Genomic DNA, 15,874 nt, shown 5'->3' on the forward strand with positions numbered 1-15,874 from the left:
AAATTTAGTAAATTTACCTTCACTTTCTGGCCATTGCCCAACCATGTCATTCACTGCTAAGGTATCTCTTCACCACTGTTCTAGGCAGTATGGTAACAGGGTGGCATTGTGCCCTGTTCCTGCCCCACCCTCTGAGTACATGACACCATGAAGGAATGGGGCCATCACCCTCATAAGCTCTGAGCTCTGATGTCTGTTAACTTTGAAAACATTCAAGCGCCTGGTACTGAAACACGTGAAAGCTGGGACAGGCCACCAGCTAGACCCCCTCCAGTTTGCCTACCGATCAAATCGATGCATTGAGGACGCAGTCAATCTGGGCCTGACCTACATTCTGCAGCACCTGGATATGCCTGGTACCTATGCAAGGGTCCTGTTTGTCAACTTCAGCTCGGCTTTCAAAACAATCATCCCCAACATCCTCCACCCCAAACTACTCTGACTAAGAGTCCCTGAGGCTATTTGTTCTTGGATTGTGGACTTTCTGACTGATAGAAAACAAGTTGTGAAAGCGGGGAAATTCACCTCCCAAGTGCAGTCCATCAGCACAGGAGCCCCCCAGGGCTGTGTACTCTCACCCCTGCTCTTCTCCCTGTACACCAACGACTGCACCTCAAAGGTGCAATCAATAAAGATAATCAAATTTGCAGATGACACTACCATCATTGGCCTTATCAAGGATGGTGACAAATCGGCCTACAGTAGCAACCATCTAGAGCTCAACCCACTCAAAACCGTTGAAATGGTAGTGTCTGTTGGTGTTCCTTCACTAACAATTACTGACAGTGTGTTGTCGCTAGTGGACTCCTTCAAGTTCCTAGGAACCACAATCTCTCAGGACCTTAAATGGGGCCCAACACTGATACTATTGTTGGAAAAGCGCAGCAGAGGCTATTCTTCTTTAGGCAACGGAGGAAGTTCAACATCCCACATAAGCTTCTGCTCCTCTTCTACTCCACGATTGTGGAGTCTGTACTGTGCTCCTCGATACTGGTCTGGTATGGCTCCACCAGCGAGAGAGACAAATGCAGACTTCAAAAGGTAGTCAGAACTGCGGAGAAGATCATCGGGACAGACCTTCCCTCTGTCCAGGACCTGTACCTGTCCAGAGCAAAAAAGCAGGCAATGAAGATACTCAAGGATCAACTACATCCTGCCATGGCTTGTTTAACCTGCTGCCATCAGGTAGACGCTACAGGGCTGTTCCCACCAGGTCCACCAGAAGCCTAAAAAGTTTCTTTTCTCAAGCGGTTCACCTGTTGACACGTGAACTCATGAACACCTCACTGTCTAGTCGCGCCATAACCCTTTGCACATAATCTGACATGGTGTACCCTCGGAATAACTTTCTGTATGACTGTACCTGTTCCCCCACCTGTCTATATGGTTTATTGTTTATACTGCTGTTTACTTGTTACCCACCTGGCTGCTGCACAGCAAACCGAAAACAAATTCCTAGTATGCGCAAGTATACCTGGCCAATAAAGCTGATTCTGATTCTGATAATCATTAATTTTGTCATATATTGTTTAGATGGTAAATTGGATGAATAGTTGAAAAGAGTATGACCATCGTAACAGTTACCTTCCCACTGTATGAGTCTTACAAAGGCCCCATTTTTAGAGGTAATGGAACATGAAATCACTTAGATCTGAACAATATTGCATTGATACAAGAATAGATAGCCAATAGTATTTGGTAACGGCAGACAATGTTCCTGCAGGCTGCCTGTCCTAGCGTTTGAAGCACAGATTTCCATACATAGAACTTATAAATCATGCAGAAGTTTACACGTATCTGTGAAGAAAATATCAGGATGTGATTATTGAAGCAGCCATGGGACCATTTGTGCCTGAAAAATGAATATAAATAGAAAACATCAATGTTTATATCTATAAATGCAGCAATAAATTCATTTTGTATCAGCTGTACTGAGCCTCCATCTCTATGCTGACATTTATATCTGTGGATAAGGACCTCAAATATTGCACATTATACATTTGCTACTGCAGCCAATTGGGCCAATTCTATCTACAGAACACATCTGTCCTGCATTTAGTACATTGCAAAATAAGGAGTGGAACTGAATAAAAAAATCATATGTATCTGTTGGCCAAGTTTTAAAAAGTCATAAACTTAAAAAATAAATAAATAAAAACCCTAAATGTAATACAGATTATGGGTCAGTGGGTGTGTTGGGGAGTGGGCGGGGATCAGTTGCCTGGGGCTCTCACAGGGTTTGCACCGGCCCTGCTCCTTATTTTGGAGGTACATACAATTCAGGAGATTGGGCAGCTATGAGTGCCTGTAATAATGAGGACAAGGCTGTTAAAAGATATGTTCCAATTAACAATTTAATGAATATATTACTTTTTTACTTTTAATGGAGACCTTACAGATCCTCTTAATACAGAAGGGTATAATGGCATTTGTTAAACTAAAAGGAGTGGCCAATAGAACACAATGGACCTGATTCAGAGGTGTATCAGGACTAGCTTTATTCAAAGTTGGCATATGTATCCAGCTGCTGCACCCCTGTACAGCGTCGGACTGCCACATGAAGGACCCACTGGGGTAATGCAGGGTTAGGGGCCCATGTGTAGGCCTTTGGCCAGTCAATACAAAGGCTTAGTCTGGGACCCCTGATAAATAGTCTTGGACCATTGAGTGTATAGTCTGGGACCCTTGTTAAATACTGTATATATACAGTAGATACTGCTAGTATATGCATGCACACCAGGCTTATGACAACAATGCACTGCAAAAATAGTCTTGTGCAGTATAATGTAACATATATAGGGTGTCATTCTGGTTGGCTTGCTAAGTAATGGTATTTCGCTGCTTAACGGGCCTTCTAACTTCTAACACCGGTTGTGAGAATGCCCACCCCCACCACCCAGCGAATATCCCCGCTGCTTTTGTGAATGGGTGTTTTGCATAAACATCCATTCACAGAGTGCGGGTACCCTGCTCGCAAATCTAAGTCAGTCTGAGCTGACAGACTTGCGGCATCCAAGTCCAAGAACTGGGCAGACGGCTGACGTCCTGTGACATCAGTCGTCTGCCTGCATTCACATGGGGACACCCAGCGTTTTCCTGGGTGCACCCAGCACCCCCTGTGCAAGCACCACGCCGACTATGCAAGTCGATGAAGGCGCCCGCACAGAAGTCCTGCACGTGTGCATATGAGAATATGTGCAGAGCTTAAACATTGGTCACCCGCGCGAACATGCCGGGGACCAAATCAACGAGAATGACCCCCATAATGTATAACTTAAGTGCACAGTCTGCAACCTGATCCCTAGATGAGTATGTCGCTCTCAGGCAGTGGGAAACACCATGAGATTCCCCTGTACCCCATGGGCCTGTCCAACTCTGCCCCTATACTTCCGCTTGGAAAAGTAACTGTCATTACTATCAGTGTAGAATTGTACCAGCTCTAACTTTGTACAAGAGATCCATCTAAAATCAGGGATGCTCACATATTCATCGCCTCCAATTCCATTATCACACCCATGGCAACCTTACCCTATGTGCAACTGTAGTTTGACCAAGTAGCCTGTGCACAATTTCTAAAGCTGTGTACACGGGGGTGATATTAGCCATACTTGCCTACTTTTGAAAACTAGTTTCAGGGAGATTATAGTTGGTAATAAAATTTAGCACAGCGCTCAAGTGAGGGGAGTGTCATTCTCCACCCAAAGGGCGTGTCTAGTTCCATATATGGAGAGATTGTGAACATGGCACCTAGAAGCATGGGGGCAGAGGCGTAACAAGACCTTTCTGGGCCCCATAGCAAAATCTAGAAAGCCCCCCCCCCCTGCTATAGTCACTACAATGCAAAAGAGAGGGAGGAGAATGAGCGGGACTTAGTGTCAGAGAGGGAGAAAGAAAGAGGGGCGCAAGAGAGTGTTAGGGAGAGAAAGAGGAACAGACAGATTGAAAGTGTGGGTGTCAAGGGGATATAATGTGTACCAGGGAGAGAGAGGGAGACAGTAATAGTGTGTGCACACGGTTGGATTTGGCTTCCGATGTTCCCGATATAGGGAACATCGGAAGCCAAATCGCATGCTTTTTTAGGGTTTCGAGCCCGATGCGCTGCCGATGCGCGCTCCCGTGTGAGCGCATATCGGCAGCCAGAAAGAGAGGGCAGGCAATACTATATAGAGCAGGGCTGGGCATCACCGGCCCTCCAGATGTTAGTGAACTACACATCCCAGGATGCTTTGCATTAGTTTTGCTATGTGGCCATGCTGAAACTGATGCAAGGCATGCTGGGATGTGTAGTTCACTAACATCTGGAGGGCCGGTGTTGCCCAGCCCTGATATAGAGCATATCTGCACTATATAGTGTAAATTGTGCCCCTCTGGCATGCCGTGAGATGCGAGTCCCGATCTGATCGCGTCGGGACTCGCATCTCACGGCAGCATCTGCCACGTGTACACACCTTAAGTGTCAGAGGGAGATCGAGAACATCTCAGCGAGAGGGTGCGAGCAGGAGAGGCGCTACCTGGCTACATTACAGGATGGGGTGGCAAGGCAACCCCTGTGCTTCTCTCTGCTTATGGCCACCCTTCACCCCCTACTGAAGTCTTCCACTCTATCCCCAAGTCCTGTGGGGGTTTATCACCCACTGCTGACTGCAGCTCTTTCTATTGAATTGGGGTGCAGTGCCAGGTCAGACACACACTGCACTATACAATGTACAAACACCCAGTGTCACACACACAGCATGCACCCATTGTCAGTCACTCACACTCACTGTTACACATAGAAATTACTAACTGTCATACACAGAAAATGCATCCATTGTCACACACACACACACACACACACACACACACACACACACACACACAAAGCACTCACTGCGGGTCCAGGTGTCAGACATCTACTGCTGAAGCTCTCCCCATCCATTCCCAGTCTGAGCTGCTACAGCTCTCAAGCGGTGGTGGTCTCAGAGTGCGGCTCCGCTCCTTGTGTACAGCTCCTTGTGCGGCTTCCGTTGTCAGCGGTAGAGCCGTCACTACAGCAGCTGGAGGAAGGGTAAATATCGCGGCCGGGTCCTCGTGCACTGCTGCTGCTGTTTGAAGTGGGGAGCGGGCGGGAAGTGTCAATATGCCCCGCCCCACTTCTGCAGGCTTCCTTCCGGGTCAGAGGTCTCACTCTCTGTGCAGTGCAGAGGAGCCGGCCCCGAGACCCCGCACGTTTTTTTTTTTTATGGAACAAACATTTAAGAGGGTGCAGGGGATGACCTGCTGGACCCGGGCCCCCCCCCAAGATGCTGGGACCGCGGGCCCCATAGCAGTTGCACCCCCTGCACCCTCTGTAGTTACGCCACTGCATGGGGGTGTACTGCTACATCTGAGTGGAATCTTTTAAAATGACTTATATCCAAATGTAGATGAGTTCCAGAGCAGTTAATAAGAGATACTATACTTGCTAAAGTGCTGGGAAATGGTGCTGATTCAATAGAAATATATCTGACTCTCTTTACCTTTTCCACAAAAAATGTAACAGTGTAATGTGACCCAGGTGAAATGAGGGAGATTAGTAGACTAATGAGGGAGAGAGGGCGATTGCTGCTATTTCAGAATGCAGGAGGGTAGACAACTATTATATTAGCAGATATCACTTGCAATATGGTCGCTTAGCAACCATATTGCCAGTGATTTGTAGTGATGTGGGTGATAAATCGCCGGCTGCGCGCTACCATGTGTAGCCCCTAATGGTCAATGGTCACTGGTCGCAGGAGCATGCTCCAGCGGCTTCCCCCGGCGCTGCATTTCACCCCGACCAGGAGGTCAGCGGCGGACAGACACCCATCCCCCGGAGCAGGCGGTCGACGGTGGACCCCACCCCCCATGAAGAAGCATGTTGGCACCTCATGGGGGCAGGTGAGCGGCTGGCTGCTGGCTGTGTCCCTCTTGGGCAGTGTCTCCTTTTCATCGCTGATGAAAAGGAGACACTGAGCAATATGATTGCTGAGCATAGGCAAATCTAGAAATATGGTAATGCAGGGCTGGGCAACACCGGCCCTCCAGATGTTAGTGAAGTACACATCCCAGGATGCTTTACATTAGTTTTGCTATGTGGCAATGCTGAAACTGATGCAAGGCATGCTGGGATGTGTAGTTCATCAACATCTGGAGGGCCGGTGTTGCCCAGCCCTGTGGTAATGGGTGGTCCCAACAGCGTTTTTTTTTTAAATAAAAGCCATTGCTGGGCACTGGGCAGGGCACTGGGAAAGATTACAGCCCTTTTTTTTTTTTTTAATAAAAGCCATTGCTGGGCTGGCACTGGGCAGGGTGCTGGGCAAGAGGTTTCACATTGCATAATAGAAATCACAGGCAGCAGTGAGTCACTCCCACTGCTGCACGATGGGAGTCAGTGGGAGTTTGCCAATTTCCGCCGACGCGTGTCCTGTGCTGGCCGGGCTGCTGCGCCACACACACACACGTGCACACTAGCCCCCGGCGCAGCAGCACATGCAGGAGGGAGGGAGGATGGAGGGAGGATGGAGGAGGAGGAAGACGGAGCTGCCCAAGGTCACGTGGCGGCGCACGCTCTGCAAAGGACCATGGGAGGAGCTGCGTGCAGTCGGGCATGCGCGCAGCCCTCCCGGGTCCTGTGAGCATATTTATATTGTAAAATCCGGGCAGCTGCGGGCCATACTTGAATACTTTTGAAAACTAGTTTCAGAGAGATTTAGCTGCTAGTAGAATGCGCCTTGCCACGGAGAGGGTGTGTCGAACTTCACCTATGGGCGTAACTATTGCCATTAGGGGGTGTGACCTGCAGTGGCAGAAGAAAACACTGACACAAGGAATGTGGCCAAAATTCACATTCTGTCACAGACCGAAATTCACATTCTGACACAGGGAATGAGCAAGAAAAAAAAAATTACAATTTGACACACAGAATGAGCCGAAATTCACATTCCGACACACAGAATGAGCTGAAAATCACATTCTGACACAGCGAATGAGCCGAAATTCACATTGTGACACACAGGGAATGTGCCATGAAATTCACATTTTGACACACGAAATGAGCAAAAAAAAAAATAACATTCTGACACAGGGAATGAGCCGAAATTCATGTTCTTACACAGGGAATTCTGTTATGCTGTTATTCTGTGACTTCACAAGTGCAAGTTCATCCCAGTTTCTGCCTGCGATAGGGAGCACAAAACTCCATAACAGGCAGCATCTGGGATGAACTTAAGGACCCCATACATCAGCAATTAATTGTGACAATTTTCAGATATGGAGATGATTGCCACAATTAATTTTAGATGTGTGGGCTCCCCCTTTTGGCAATCCCAATCAAAATCGCCAATCGATTGCTTAATCAGGTTTTTAAACATGTTTAATAATCTGGTATTATCTGCGGATCTTTTTTATATGTGTGGGCATTCCCAATTCATCTTCTTCATCTATTTACATTATGAACAGCTGAAATGACAATCGATTGGGCAATTTCCAGATATGAAGATGCAATCTTTAGATGGAAAAATCTGCCGATCACTGAAATAAATCTGTAATGTGTGGGCAAAGTCAGATAGATTGTAAAATCCAGTTATCTGGCCAAAAAATCCCTGTACAGTATCTGGAAATCCATAAATTGTGATTGCTGATGTATGGGGCACATTACAATTGTAAATACACCCCTCCCCCATCCCACTGCATAAAAGCATATACAAAAAAAACAAAAAACTGTGGACTGTATAGAAACTCATCCCCCCCACATGCAGGGCATATACCCGCATTCTAATATTACTGTGCTTTGCAGCTGTCAGGATCCCCACTGTTGGGTCCAGTTTGGAGCTTCCCGCTGATACTTCACTGTGACTGCTGCCACTCCCCCACATTATATACACCCCCACATTATATACACCCCCCCACATTATATACACACCCCACTCCCCCACATTATATACACCTCCCACATTATATACAACCCCCCTCCCCCACATTATATACACCCCCACATTATATACACACCCCACTCCCCCACATTATATACACCCCCCCACATTATATACACACCCCACTCCCCCACATTATATACACCTCCCACATTATATACAACCCCCCTCCCCCACATTATATACACCCCCACATTATATACACACCCCACTCCCCCACATTATATACACCTCCCACATTATATACACACCCCACTCCCCCACATTATATACACCTCCCACATTATATACACACCCCACTCCCCCACATTATATACACCCCCCTCACCCACATTATATACACCCCCCACATTATATACACCCCCCCTCCCCCACATTATATACACCCACCACATTATATACACACCCCACTTCCCCACATTATATACACCCCCCTCACCCACATTATATACACCCCCCCCCCACATTATATACATCCCCCCTCCCCCACATTATATACACCCCACACATTATATATACACATACCCCACTCCCCCAGTATACACAGCACTCATCTGGCTGTGTTGCTCCAGCCTGGAAGGTGCAGGGACCCGGCAGTGTGGTGGGGGAGGAAGCTAACCGCAGGCTCAGTCAGAAGCAGCTATGAAGAGCAGGGAGAGCTGGCCTCACGAAGCTCAGACAGTGAGGTGGGCAGTGCCAGCCTCCAGTAAGAAGCAGAGCTCTGGCTGTTGGCTCTCTCCTCTCTCCTTCCGATGACTTCCTGTCAGTGTCAGTGTTACAGGTGACAGCAGCTCAGCCACGGGGGGGAGGGTAGGCAAGCCTGCGGCGGGCACATTTAATATTTAAAGCTACAGACACAGGGCAGTCTAATGGGTGGTCCGGTGCACCCCCGGACCACCCCTTAGATTCGCCTATGTTGCTGAGCAATATATTGCTAGCAATATATTGGCAGCAATCATATTGCTCCATGTGTACACACCTTAAGAATTGCAAGAGTGTTCCTCAACTCAGACTTATGTGCAACTCCAAATTTGGGCCAAATTACTTATTGTTCATTCTATGAAACTTACATTACTGAGATAAAGGCCCTTATTCTGATCGGTGCGGCCCGATCAGAATATGCGGCCGCAACCGTGCAGGCGAATCCCCGCCTTCCATACGGATCGCCACCTGCCGTCCGTACGCGGATATGTGGCGATCCGCATGAAATTGGACGGGGATACGCCTCCTCCATGGTGGGAGCAGCCCCTGCATTTGATGGTCGCCGAACATCGAATGCAGGGCCGCACGCTCCACCAGGTCCCGCAACACAAGACCACACGGACACTTGTCCGTGTGAAATCTTGTATGGGGGCGGGCAGCTGACATCCGGCGATGTCAGATGCCCGCCCCGTACCCACGCGTCACGGCCTCATTACCATGCATACGCCCCGCGTTTGCATGGGAACGCCCATGAAACGCGGGGCGTATGCATAGGGTAATGAGGATAAGTAGCCCCTCACGCCCCTCTACGCCCCCTGTGCGGCGTATAGAGAATCCTTGCGGCGAATTCGCCAGCACATGCGCAGAGTGACCTCTGCACATGCGCAGTAGATAAACATCGGCGGCCCGTACGCAAGCGGGAATATCCGCATCGATCAGAATAAGGGCCAAAGTTGTAGACTTCAAATATTTTTCCTCTCATGCTACAATGGACAAGAACTACCTTTACAATTAACATACTATATAGAAGGGGCACATTAACTTCCTGTACTGTCACTTACAGCACAGAGATGCATTTAAAGGAACAGTACATACAGATGGAGCCCTCCTTTAGCTTGATAATTGGATTAAGTGAGTAATAGGATTACTATGCTAATCCCCTACTGTATTGTTCTATGTATTGTATTACTGCTGAGAATAGGATAGCCATGGTTTGCCATGTTGAGCCACGACCAAAGGAACAAAGTTGACAGGGGCTCCAACTGTACAGGATCCTTTTTTATGGCGATTTTTCAAATGTATTTTGTTTCAGGATTGTGATATGTCTGTGATAACTGTTTTTTTTTTTTAAATACAATTTATTCTTTTTGTTTCCCCCATCTGTTAGATGACCTATAAATCACAGTTTGCTCAGATAGAAAATAATTTTTTGGGCCTTAACTGAGAATATTTATATGTGAATTCTAGCATGATGGGTTTTTTTTTGTTTGCCACTTAAAAACATGAATAGCTGTGCACTAAATAATTACTCTGCGTAGGGAAAAGATGTTCCCTCTTAGTTTAACAGATGTGCCGCTCTATTATCTTCTGATAATGAGCAAAACTTATGATTTACAATGTGTGCTCTGAACACCCAGCCATGCAAATGAGTGTAGAGTTTGGCACTTGGTAGATCCCATTTTCTCAGAAAAATAGTTGTTTGATTAAGAATCACTTTTCTAGTTCTGAAATTGCTGCCAAGAACATTTGTTCGTATTATCTGCAAGTATAAGAGAGCAAAAATGTAAGTTGTGAGGCTTGTCCCAGGGATAAAACAAATAAACTTAAAGGACTACTAAGAATTAAAAACATTAAAAAAACAAAAAAAAACCTATTTAACTTTTTTTCTTCAATGGAGACAAAATGGAATTAAGTTTCAAAAATATAATTCTTATAGGGCTTCCCTATGGTCTCAACGATTATGCTCAAAGCAGGAAAATCCAGGCAATATTTAAGACTTAATTGTTTTATTCACTACTTCCTCTGTAAAACACCAAGTAATATAATATGTATGTGGTGCTTAAAGTGAACCTGTTTTGTATTGACATTTTAGTTGTTTATTGTCTTTTTGGTTATTCATCACATAGTGGTTTATTCTAAGTTGATTGGAGGCTGGGTGATATATTTGTTAAAAGTCGATTAAACTCGGTGAAAGTCAAAATCGATGATGGGTTCCAGGAACTAAAATATATATCTTTAATATTCATTTTTAAATATTAATGTGCTTTTTAGCCCTGGAAGTACAAGATTGAATTTGACTGATTTTAACCCTTTAAGTGAATTTGTCAAAATAGGTATAAAATTGCAAAGCAAACATTTTTATTCATCATAATGACCAGTAAGGTTTACCTGGTATAGGAAATATAATCTTTTTTTGCACAACATGTTTTATTTGAAATTATATAACAAATGTGAGCGATTCTGGCAGATATTTTGAACATCTCTCACAGATGTTGGCACTCAAAGGGTTAAGTTGATCAAAAACAATAAAAATGGGGTAGAGTAAATGCATACCTGCCAACTCTCCCTGATGTCTGGAGAGTGTGCACCTTACCCCTATTATGTAGCTAATATATTCTTGGAGAAAAAAGGAAATCAGATACACAGTATACATTCAAATGGGATCATCAGTGGCATTTCCCATATCGGTTATAATGCACAATGGGGCAGATGTATTAAGCCTGGAGAAGTGATAAAGTTATTACCGTTGACCTGCATCCCGGTTTGTCTAGGTGTGCACCTAGCTAAAACTATCCCCCAATATACCTAAAATAAAATATAAATAAAACACAACCTCTTTTATAGAGGCCATTTCCCAAAATATATTAGTACTCTTCTTTTTTAGACCCTAAAATTAGAGACCTTTGTAAAACGTACAGTAGATTATTTTCAGGTCTGTCCAGTTTTTCAAGAAAAATCCAATGTTTTATCTGTGTCCAGGTTCTGCAGCACCTGAGCTTTGTCTGCATTTTAATTAACTTATTTGTGGCATTCAAAATTGAAACTTGCTTCAGGCCTAAGGGTATTTGCCTGCCTGTCCACGGCCTGATTATAAGTTACACAGCATCCCATCATAAATGCAGCAAGTTTGGTGCTATCTGCGATTTCCAGGAGAGAAGGCAGTGACAGATGCCCTTGTCTGCCTTTCATTACCTTTCTGGGCAGAATTTGTATTCAAATGCAGTCTAAAACCAGACACACACAATGTAAACACAACACTACTGATACTTACTATTATTACAATAATTTCCAGACAGGATATCACTGCGCATGATCTGCAGAAAATGAAGCAAGTTATGTTTATTCACTTCTTTGCCTTGACAGCTTAGGAAGTACTATTATCCTATGAATGAAATTGGATTATCCTAATGCATACTGATGGCAAAGCCTGAAGCTGGAAACAGCTGTCAATTGTTTCACCCCCACGAAAAGGTAGAGTTCCCGCTCACCTGTAACCAATGGAAAGACTGCAAAGTGAATGGTAATATTCCAGGACGCTGTAACGTAATTAGATTTCCATAAAAATTAGATAATGTTCTCTTCTTTTTAATACATAAATAAATAATGCAACGCTGTGTATTCACATGGAAATTCCATTTGAGGTTTTCTATAAAGTATACTGGCCCATTAGCCCTTGAAATAGTCTGAGCAGAGGAACTACTGAGCCATTTGTTGAATGGCAGAGACACTGAAAAGAGCAGAATTATTCAAGTTTTCTTTGTTGTTTACCTCATTTAATGGACGTACTTTGCACTGACAGAGGGTGGGGGGGCATTAATTAAATTATGTTAGCAGAGCATACTTGCCTACTTTTGAAAACTAGTTTCAGGGAGACCTCATTTAATAGACGTACTTTGCACTGACAGAGGGTGGGGGGCATTAATTAAATTATGTTAGCAGAGTATACTTGCCTACTTTTGAAAACTAGTTTCAGGGAGATTATAGTTGGTAGTAGAAATTTGCACAGCGCCCCATTGAGGGGGCGTGTCATGCTACACCCAAAGAGTGTGGCTAGTTCCATATATGGAGAGATTGTGAAAACAGATTGTGAACATGGCACCTAGAAGCATGATTGTGCACTGCTACATTTGAGAGGAAGCTTGTAAAATGACTTATATCCAAATGTAGATGAGCCCCAAAGCAGTTAGTAAAAGCTACTATACTTCGTAAAGTGCTGGGAAATGTCGCTGATGACTCAATGTAAATGTATCTATCTCTCATTCATTTTTCCCCCACAAATGTAACAGTGTAATATGGGCTAGGTAAAATGAGGGAGATTGCTAGACTAATGAGGGAGAGAGGGAGATTGCTGCTATTTCAGGGAGTCTCCTGCAGAATGCAGGAGGGTAGGCAACTATGTAGCAGAGTTGTGAGCAGTAGCATGCCACTAGTTACAGGGTTGATAGAAATTAGATTTCAAAATCTATATTCAATACTTTAATTACTGCAATGCATTAACTTTCCATTACATGAATGTTTTGCCAGAAATCCTTTTATCGTGTTTGTGTGTGTTGAGGAGGGGGTGGGGGGCTAAGGGGATGGGGACAAATATAATTAACAATGCTAATCAATTCTAAGTAAAATAAAAATACATATTCTAATGAATGTTGTCTAATGTAAGTTGGAAAAATAATGATGCTAATGTGATTATTAATCACATATTGTATATCAGCATATGTATCACAGATGGCTCTAAATAGGTTTTATTGTGCTGAGTCAGATACTGATTATTTTACAGAGAATGTGTATTTTCCCTTGAAGCATATACAGTATAATGATGGCAGGATGTATGTATCTTGCTGGGTATGCTTACTTAATATTACCTTTTTTTTTTTTAAATCTCTTAACTTTACTAATGCTTTGTACAGACAGAAGACATATGCGTTATTATTCTATACTGGTACAAAATAAAAAAGAATATTGTACTGTAAACATCAATGCATCTGACAAGTACACTGTCATAAAGTAGCATCAAACCATCCCTGCTGTATGTATTTGTCGTTATTTTAACATTTTAACAACAGTTCAGTACAGGTCATTCTAATGTAATTGGGAATTCGCAATGGGGAAGATCTGCGCATGCGCCTAAGTGAATATATACGGCGCATCCAACGGGGAAGATCTGCGCATGCTTCTAAGTGAATATACGCATGTGCAGGTCTTCTCTGCAGGCGCCCTCGGAGAGTTGCATGGTCTCTGAGGCGCATGCAGTGGTAGGGCGTGCTAGAGGCAGCCAGGGGGCATTCCTTGGCGTACCCATGAAAACACTGGGTGCGCCAAGGGAAATGCTGAGTGCGCCCAGTTAGACGCTGGGCATCGCCGTGCGAACAGGGGTGGGCAGCTGAGGTTCTCAGAGCAGGGTGCAGCTAATCTAAGTCACCAGAGAGTGAGTTAGATTAGCCAGCGCTATAGAAATCATTCCATGGTCAGTGACCATCAAATGATTTGGGGCCAGCACGGAAGACTGCAAATGGATTTTTACGCAAATCATCCATTCGTAGGCCTGCGGGGACATTCGGCGTCCAACGGAATGCATGCCGGTGAGTGGCATTAGTTGGCTCGCAAAGCAGAATCAGGGCGATAGTTAGAATGAGTAGGGGTAAGGTAAAGGATAGAACAAAAAATGACAATTATTTTTACTAGTTGTAAATGTGACACATACCTGTAGTATACAGTACTTGTAGTTTGAGTACAACTTTATGATCGATATACTAATTGGGCCGGACAGCCAAATCTCGGTAGATCGTTCTGATAATTGGACAGTGTGTACTCAACATGCAGGGCTGATGGTTGTTTGCAAATCCTATAAGATAATCACCTGACTTCAGCTCAGTAGTGGAAATAGTGAGATGTGGGCCATGTGCAACAATAATGTTTGACACACACACACAACACGTACACACACACACACACCCACACAACACGCATGCTCGCACCATGCAAAAGTTAAACAAATTTTATTTCTCTGGGATTTAATATTAAATATACTGCATATAAAGGACATAGGGCGGGATGTTCTAACATCTTCCTTCCCTCTGCCGGCTATCGCATTCATACTAATCCCATATGCACTAACATCTAGTCTTGCGATAAGAGCTGTCCTTTGCGATGTGACGTCATCCCTGGTCTTCCTGGTCGGAGATCCAGGAGTCTCGCTGCACATTTTATAGCCTCATTACTACTTTGTTGTCCAGAGCAACACTTCTAATCTTGCCTTTCACAATGGTGGTAGACCACATGGGGCCACATGCGTATATGGATCTTTTCTTGTACCATTAAAAAAAAATAAGGCAAGAAGTAGGCACAGTACTATGCAAGTCCTCCTCCATTCCTCTAGATTATAGCTACACATCCTCTTGGGAAAATGGAGAATTTATAATCTCTGGTACTCAGCCAGTGGCGCAGGTTGTGGGTCCAGGCACAAAATATCATTTAGGCCTGCCTCTTCCACCCCAGCCCAAGTTCAGAATTTGGAACACGGCAGTGGGTGACAGGGAGAGGAAGAGGGTGACAGGAGAAAGAGTGAGTGACAGGGGAAGACAGTGGGGGATGTGTACAATCACAATGTCCTGCTTGGTGCAGATAACAGTTGGCATGTACCTTGGTGGAGGCAGGAACACAGTGGCCCCGGTTGGACAGGCCCCCATCCCTTGGCTTTCCTCTGTTTGGCACTGGGTCAGGCACACTCTGACAGTGCTAATTACACTGGTTGTTAGCTGCCTTTAATTCATAGACAGAAATGAATCAGAAGAAATGAACAGAGCTCATAGGTGGCGGGACTCCGCTATCAGGTCATCCCTGCCTGTAAGGTAAGGGCCACGTCTCCCAGCCATGAGGCCCACCCTGCTTCCTGCACTGGGCCATTCATTCAAAACTGCTCAAAATGGTCTGCAGAAGGGCAGGGGGATAACTCCGGTTTGGGCAGCAGTGGGCCCCTTGATACAGATGTGCATATGATATATGGATTTTTAACTACTTATATTACAGAGGGTACAAAGGGGCTGATTCAGAACCCTTCATACAGGTCTAAATTCTGCCCCATTTTTTTATGGGGGAGGGTCTGGGCTGAGTCGTTCGCATGGGCAGGGGAGGGCCGGGGGCAGGCAGGATGGCTGTAGTGGAACACCTAGTGTTTTATAGGCATCCCCCCAGGAATGCAGGCGGGTTGATGCCTGCCTGGGGTGGGTGGCTGATGTCACAAT

Source organism: Crinia signifera, chromosome 5 (assembly GCF_055691185.1).
Source record: "Crinia signifera chromosome 5, ASM5569118v1, whole genome shotgun sequence".
Lineage (NCBI taxonomy): Eukaryota > Metazoa > Chordata > Amphibia > Anura > Myobatrachidae > Crinia > Crinia signifera.